The sequence below is a fragment of the Cibotium barometz genome, unplaced genomic scaffold (genome assembly GCF_041138505.1).
Source record: "Cibotium barometz isolate CiBa-2024 unplaced genomic scaffold, ASM4113850v1 ctg497, whole genome shotgun sequence".
In the NCBI taxonomy this organism is placed as follows: domain Eukaryota; kingdom Viridiplantae; phylum Streptophyta; class Polypodiopsida; order Cyatheales; family Cibotiaceae; genus Cibotium; species Cibotium barometz.
Window position 1 is genome coordinate 873,810 of NW_028229447.1, and position 8,835 is coordinate 882,644.

At 43.6% G+C, this 8,835-nt stretch overlaps 1 pseudogene; it reads right to left on the minus strand.

Annotated features, from left to right (window-relative positions):
• Positions 1-7,079: 7,079 nt before the first annotated feature.
• LOC147602560 (uncharacterized) lies at positions 7,080-8,293 on the minus strand (annotated as a pseudogene).
• Between the last annotated feature and the right edge of the window lie 542 nt (positions 8,294-8,835).

The window sequence follows — 8,835 nt, forward strand, 5'->3', positions numbered from 1 at the left end:
CCAAATGAAGCTTTTCATAAAGCTTTTTCTTAATCCAAGATTAATCTATGCTTGAGAATAAATTAATAGTTTTTTTTATCTATGCTTTTAGTTTATGATTATTTTTATTTAATCCATTAAGGGTTAATGATCCAATTAGGGATCATTCTAATCATTCCCTTAAAGATAAGCCTTATCTTTAAAATAATTGAGATTTATCAGTTATAGTAGCGAAGCTATGGTAAAATTTTATAAAAATTTACACATAAAATAATTTCATTCAAAGCATGAAAAGAGGACTTCCTACCATATGCTAGGAATTATCATCCTAGATTAATTAAAAGAATTTTATTGTAATCATGGAGGTGTGGAGGTATGCATGTAGATGTAGATGTATAGATATGGATGTGAATGGAGACGTGGATGTATGGATGTGGATGTGAATGGAGTTGTGGATGTATGCATGTAGATGTAGATATATAGATGTGGATGTGAATGTGGAGGTGGATGTATGCATGTAGATGTAGATGTATGGATGTGAATGTGAATGTGGATGTGGATGTATGCATGGAGTTGTGGATGTATGCTTGTAGATATGAATGTATGCATGTAGATGTGGATGTATGGATGTGAATGTGGATGTGGATGTGGATATATGTATGGATGTGAATATATGATATGTGATGTGAAGGAATCTGAAGTGATGAGATGGAAAATGATGTGATAGGATGAGTACACATATAAATGGAATGTGGAATAAGTAATGTGGGTTGATGAGGGATAATGTGGAAAAATGAGAGTTAATATAGAAACTGTATTTGTAAACTGTTTGTAAATGCTGTTTGTAAATGATTGTTTTATGTCAAGAATGCTGGGGAAGCATTTTGGCCATCTTGTGATTAAGGTCGTGATGATGATAAAGTTGCAACTGCTAACGGAGAGTCAATGAAGGACGTCTCGCATAGCAAGGTCGGCCGAGGTCTTGACCAGCCTCGGTGCGATTAAAATGGTGAGCTTCCGGTACGGTGGATGAGGGGCCAAGGAAGCGGCCTATGAGTGAAGCGCTAGGTCACCTGCGAAGGATCCTAGAGGGTGCTGACCATACCGTGCTCGGGCTCTGGGTCGCCTAGGATACCCACGCTGTCATGACGTGTGCGGTCTAGCCGGGAACACACTGGGTGTCTGGCTGTGAGAGTAGTGGTTGAACTTCAAGGGGCATCACCAGCAAAAGCTTGCTGCATTGTAGCTGGAGAGATGGGCTGCTGGGATGGCGGTGGTTGCTGCGAGAGGGTAGGTTGCCATAAATACATATGGATCACAGCGTAGTTTACATTTCTGCGAGTTCGAATCTGTTACATTTACTTCAAACACAATGCTAGAACTTCACCAAACCAGCTTGAACAAATAGCCACTCATCAGCATAGGCCCTTGCTGCATTGAAGGTTGAGGGTAGCTCTGTTGGTGAGGAGGTCTTTGCTCTTTTGCTTGTACTTCCACCTTGATGTGCCTTCCCAAGATAAACATACCACTAACTTGACATGGATGACATGACATTGACGCAATATAAGCCCAATCTCTTCTTTGAAAGGCACCCTTCTTAGAACTCCATCCCTACCCAAAGCCATAAGATCCTCGCCGATCTTAGTGTAGTGACGAGCCTTCATTACAATCCTTCTCTTCTACACTCTTGTCATTGAGTCTGGACATTGACCTGCATCAAAGAAAGCTTCTACATCCTTAAGAGTCTCCCTTCCTACATACGTAGCCTGTGGTACCTGTAAACCCATGATATGACTTTGAAGCTTTTCACTAGCCAAAGCGTCAGCAAGGTGATTCTTCTCCCTCGATACATGCTTGAACTGAATCACTTCAAACTCCTTAGCAAGCTTCTTTATACCATAGAACCATGTCTTCATTGAATCTTTCTTAACCTTGAGGATCCTGTATGACAACTCCACCACTTGCTCGTTGGAGAACCTTACGATATGCTCCATAAAACCACAAGGTAAACGCCTCCACAATATCAGCTTCTTCATCAAGATTTGCTTCTACCATCCTGGGATAAGAAGGCATATTTGCCTCTTTATTGACTAGAACATCTGCCAACTGAGACTTCTTCGAACGATCAATCTAAAAATCAAACTCGTACTCTTGTAATTCCAAATCCCACTTCATGATACGCTTGCCTGGCTTTAGATGCATGACCACATCAGGTAACATATTCGATGATGTCAAAACCACAAACTTCTTTGGAAGCAAAAAAAACTTTAAATTTCTTGCAAGCAAACACCAAGGCATATACCCACTGCTCCATGTCTTCATGCAGTTCTCTCTCATAGCACTGAGACGGTTTCCTGTATGCAGCTTCATGACGATTTCATTTTTACAAAAAAAATTGGCCTACCTTTCCTATAGACCATCTTACAGGCCATTCCATCTCCACACAGAATTCCACAGTAGCTCCTTCCTTTCTGAGCTACAATCTTGATCGGGGCTCTGAGCTCCAGCAGGTTGGGCTGTTGCATGAAGATCATCTTGGAGGTAGAGCAGAGCTGCCCCCCCTTGCCGAGGCGGGCTTTCCCCCCCCCTTCTTTCGAGTAGGCGAGCCCCCTCCCTTCGTCCACGACGGCCGGATTCCTCTCTGGGCGGCCACCTTCTGGATTTTTCGCCAGCTTCTAGGCTACGTGCTGGCAGCTACGTTGGCCCCTCACAAAGCTTCCATGTGGCCCTTTATATTATTGGCCACATGTATCATATATTTCATTTATTTTTCTTGCCTCAATAATGGCCACTCACATCAATGCTCCTCACACATGGTAACCTAAAATCCCACTTTATCTCCGGGTACAAAAATGGTACCACAAAACCACCGCTGGCCGCATCCACATGAATTGGAGTGTCCCATCCTGTACATCTTCATACAGCTTCCAATGCCACTGTATCTGAGTGAATACCTTCCATATCTGTCCTTGCTGCTCAAGGCCCAGATTCCACATAAGTTGTTCCATGAACATGCTTTCACTGCATAGACGTGCCACAGCACGACATCGACCCCCTCTAAACCTGCACATCCTCCGGTATGTGCCACCAAGTTGCTATATAGGCTGGTGCCTTACGCTCAGGGTAGTCCATATCTCTTATCTTTGATATGCCAAGTTTTGAACACCCTGGCTGCACTCTCCAGACTCCCACATTTCGTATACATATTGATAAGGGCAATCCCAACCACTGCATCTAACTCAAAGCCACTAGCCATCAAGCGATCATGGACTAGCTTGCCTTGGGAAAGGGCAGCTATACTTGAACATGCATTCAAGGCACTGATAAGAGTAACATTATTGGGCATTTGCCTCTCCTGTTGCATTTTGTTCAAAAAGTCCTGCTTGTCCATGTCCATGTTGAGAATATCCTACAATCATAGTAGTCCATGGCACCACACCTTCTTGTCCTAAATTGACAAACACTCTCTGAGCTTCCTCAAGAGACCCTGATCATTATAGCCAGCCATGAATACATTCCACGAGACTGCATCCCATACCGACATTTTGTTAAACAAGCACTGCATTTCCACAAATGAACTGCACTTAGCATACATATCCAGGATAGCATTGTTGACATAGAGATTTTCTCCAAGTCCCTGTTTAATAGCATCACCATGTATCCCTCGTCCCCTCTCTATCTCTCCCAAAATACCACAAGCTTTCATGCTGCAAACATATGTGACAGCATCAGGAGATGCAACACCCTCTAGTTGCATCTGTTCCAAACAGTTCAGAACCTCTTCATTGAAGCCATATTGAGCATATCCTGCAATAAGTGCAGTCCAAGAAACAACATCTCGAACTGATAACTTATCAAAGACTTTCCATGACTCTGCAAATGAACCACACTTAGCGTACATATCACTCAGCATGTTTCCAACAGAAAGATCTCTTTCAAATCCCTGCTTCACAATCTCAGCATGCATTCCTCTACCCATGTCTAGAGCTCCTGTGCTGCCACAAGATCTTAATCCACATATAAATGTAACAGCAGAAGGAGAGATCCCCTCCGATTGCATCTGCTCAAAATAGCTGAGCACTTTGGAACCAAGCCCTTTTGAAGCATATCCTGCAATCAAAGCAGTCCATGACACTAGCTCTCGAACGGGTAGCTTGTGGAACACTTGCTCTGCTTCTGAAAGTGAGCCACATTTGCCATATATATCCAAGATAGTGCTGCCAACAAAAGGATTTTGTTCATATCCCTTCTTTGTAACCTCAGCATACATTTCTTGACCTTTTCTTATGGCTCCTATGCTGCCGTATGCTTTCAAATAGGAAATGCATGTAGCAAGGTTTAGAGGAACTCCCTTCAGTTGCATCTGATCCAAACAATCTACAATCTCCTCACCAAAGCCTTGTTCATGTTCAGCATAACCTGCAAGAAGCGCATTCCAGGAGAATACATCTTGAACCGGAAGTTTGTTCAACACTTCTCGTCCTTCTATAAGTGAGCCACATTTGGCATACACATCTACCAATGTGTTGCCAACAGAAGGTTCTCCATCAAAACCCTTCTTGGCAAGGTCAACATGTAGTTTTTGAACACTGTCAAGAAGCCCTATGCTCCCACAAGCTCTCAAGCTGCAAATAAATGTGATGGCATCTGGAGACATACCTTTTGCTTGCATAGGTTCTAAAAGGGTCAGTGCTTCCTTAGAAAGGCTTTGCTCAGCATATCCTGCAATAAGTGCATTCCATGAAACTACATCTGGACGTGGCAACCCATCAAACACATCCTGCGCTTCCTCATGAAGAGTTTCCATACTTGAACATGCTTTTAAAACAGCAACATACATGTAATTCCCTGGAATTACACTTGTCTGTTGCAATTTGCTGAACAAATGAATCACATTTCCACCATATCCAAGCTTGCTTGCGACCGCACTCTTTGCACCAGCGGCACTATCCTGCAGCCTCTGCAAGACAGATTTGGAAGACTGATCACGTACATTCTCTTGATTACTAGCTTTATCAGTCTCCATAGGCATGGCTTCACCTTGTGCTGTCCCATCACTTGTTGGGATCTTAGCACCATAGCTAAGCTTTGAAGCAACAGTATCTTTAAGGCTTACAACAGTACCAACAGCTCTGCCAGCGACCGTTGGCTTGCTTTCACAAGCCTTCAACTGCTCATCTCCTGCTGCTGAAAATTGTTCAGACCCTTCATTCATTGATTTAGAGGAGCCAAATATTCTCTCCTTAGCTTTCTCTAGCATGCTCTTCTTGCCCCCACTCATGTCTCTGTTCTCACATTCACCTGAGACAGATTTTACACCCATAGCACCACCACCTGCTGCTACTGCACCAGTGACAGCAGTGTCTTTGGTGGCAGCCATCCCTTCAGAGGCGCTCTCTTTCAATGACTTCTTCTGGGCCTGCTCAGTTTCAGAAACATTTTCTGATGGAGTTGGTGTGTACCAAGCTGCAGCATTGTCTGTAGTTTTTGGAACATTATCAGTTTCATCAGATGATGGCTTATCATAATCCATTGCCATAGCACCCTCATAACCAGATGATCCTGGTGTGACAAGTAAGTCCTTGCCCTCTGCTTTTTTACTCTCTTCCACCGGAATAGCTTGAGATTCGATGGGTTTAATGTAGGGGCTCTGACCAAAACCATGAACTGCAAGATATGGTGTCACTCCTGCAGAGATTTGTCCTGGGGCTGATGGAATTTCTTCCTGTAGCTTTTTATCAGTTTGCCTCCCCTTCCACCGATGCCCTGTACTGCTTCAAATCACCATGAGCTTCTTTTCAAAGACTCTAACTGGTTGCAGTCATTAACTGGCACATAGTCTATTCATGTATTACAAATGAGCATTCCATGTGTACATATAATTCCATCATATATGGCTTCCCTGAACAATGAGTAGAGCTTTAATCTCCATGTTCATACTCTCAATTCTTCAGCATTCTGCATTGGCATTCCTTTTATCCTTCTGATGTTTTGGGCTTTCTCTATGTCGAACCATTCATCCAGATCATCATTGCATACATTTAGCTCTGCTTTTCAAAGAGTTTCTTTCAGATATCCTGACAATCAGAGTACAAAGAAGTGTCCACCTTTCCGGCATTCATGAGTTCTTGAGCATTCTATCTGTTTTGTAACTTGTAGGGAAGACCTCAAGTCAATACAAGCTCCTCACCTTCCTCAGCTATCAGAAAGGTCGAGTGTCGTAAGCCCTTGAGACAAAGGGTTAGCTTCAAGTCACTACAAGCTCCTCTCTATCCTTGGTTATTGGAATAGATGAGTGTCATAGGCCCTTGAAGTGGCAAGAATGGATCAAGTCATTGCAAGCTCCTCTCCTTCCTCAGCTGTCGAGAAGGATGAGTGTCACAAGCCCTTGTTGCCATTCTACAGTTCTAAGAGAGAACTACAAGTCTATACAAGCTCCTTGCCAGCCCCTTCTCCTGAGGTGAACAAGTGTCATAAGCCCTTGTAATCCTTCTTCTTCCCTAATAGTTTTATTATGGAAGACTACAAGTCCTATAAGCTCTTGGCTCTCTCTTTTCGAGAAATGCATCAGTGTCATAGGCCCCTATAGCCTTCTTTGCTTTGTCTGCCATTATTTTTACCTTCTTTGCATCCTTGTCATGCTTTAGAAGTTCTCCAAGCAGCTAAGATATAGCATCATTATAGTATATTTCCTTCATTTTTGTACTTGCCTTTCAGAAAGCCCTGACTGTGTATCTATTTGCTCTAATTTTCCTCAAGCATCATCTTGATTTGTATGTCATCTTGCATGTATCCATATATTCCAGATATCATATCGTTTTTCATCCAGCATTCAAATCAGGTAACATTACCTTTGTTTTCCCACTTCACCCAGCCTTCTTTCGACTGCCTGTTGCTGTTGCATGTAGAGCACAAACGCCTGAAACATCTGCATGGTGTTGACGTCCGGACGAAATCCTTGCTGCTCCTGTTGATCACCCATGATTCCCCTTCTACTCTCACCCCAGCTGTTTCACGTCGGGTTCACCAAAGCTGTCATGACGTGTGCGGTCTAGCCGGGAACACACTGGGTGTCTGGCTGTGAGAGTAGTGGTTGAACTTCAAGGGGCATCACCAGCAAAAGCTTGCTGCATTGTAGCTGGAGAGATGGGCTGCTGGGATGGCGGTGGTTGCTGCGAGAGGGTAGGTTGCCATAAATACATATGGATCACAGCGTAGTTTACATTTCTGCAAGTTCGAATCTGTTACATTTACTTCAAACACAATGCTAGAACTTCACCAAACCAGCTTGAACAAATAGCCACTCATCAGCATAGGCCCTTGCTGCATTGAAGGTTGAGGGTAGCTCTGTTGGTGAGGAGGTCTTTGCTCTTTTGCTTGTACTTCCACCTTGATGTGCCTTCCCAAGATAAACATACCACTAACTTGACATGGATGACAAGTTCTGCACCAATAATGAACATCTCTTACCAATGAAGGCCACCAAAAACCTGCTCTCAAAATGTGAAACAGAACCTGGTCTTTCCCCTGATGTCCGCTCTCATCATGACATTGATGCAATATAAGCCCAATCTCTTCTTTGAAAGGCACCCTTCTTAGAACTCCATCCCTACCCAAAGCCATAAGATCCTCGCCGATCTTAGTGTAGTGACGAGCCTTCATTACAATCCTTCTCTTCTACACTCTTGTCATTGAGTCTGGACATTGACCTGCATCAAAGAAAGCTTCTACATCCTTAAGAGTCTCCCTTCCTACATACGTAGCCTGTGGTACCTGTAAACCCATGACATGACTTTGAAGCTTTTCACTAGCCAAAGCATCAGCAAGGTGATTCTTCTCCCTCGATACATGCTTGAACTGAATCACTTCAAACTCCTTAGCAAGCTTCTTTATACCATAGAACCATCATGTCTTCATTGAATCTTTCTTAACCTTGAGGATCCTGTATGACAACTCCACCACTTGCTCGTTGGAGAACCTTACGATATGCTCCATAAAACCACAAGGTAAACGCCTCCACAATATCAGCTTCTTCATCAAGATTTGCTTCTACCATCCTGGGATAAGAAGGCATATTTGCCTCTTTATTGACTAGAACATCTGCCAACTGAGACTTCTTCGAACGATCAATCTGAAAATCAAACTCGTACTCTTGTAATTCCAAATCCCACTTCATGATACGCTTGCCTGGCTTTAGATGCATGACCACATCAGGTAACATATTCGATGATGTCAAAACCACAAACTTCTTTGGAAGCAAATAAACTTTAAATTTCCTGCAAGCAAACACCAAGGCATATACCCACTGCTCCATGTCTTCATGCAGTTCTCTCTCATAGCACTGAGACGGTTTCCTGTATGCAGCTTCATGACGATTTCATTTTTACAAAAAAAATTGGCCTACCTTTCCTATAGACCATCTTACAGGCCATTCCATCTCCACACAGAATTCCACAGCAGCTCCTTCCTTTCTGAGCTACAATCTTGATCGGGGCTCTGAGCTCCAGCAGGTTGGGCTGTTGCATGAAGATCATCTTGGAGGTAGAGCAGAGCTGCCCCCCTTGCCGAGGCGGGCTTCCCCCCCCCCCTTCTTTCGAGTAGGCGAGCCCCCTCCCTTCGTCCACGACGGCCGGATTCCTCTCTGGGCGGCCACCTTCTGGATTTTTCGCCAGCTTCTAGGCTATGTGCTGGCAGCTACGTTGGCCCCTCACAAAGCTTCCATGTGGCCCTTTATATTATTGGCCACATGTATCATATATTTCATTTATTTTTCTTGCCTCAATAATGGCCACTCACATCAATGCTCCTCACACATGGTAACCTAAAATCCCACTTTATCTCCGGGTACAAAAATGG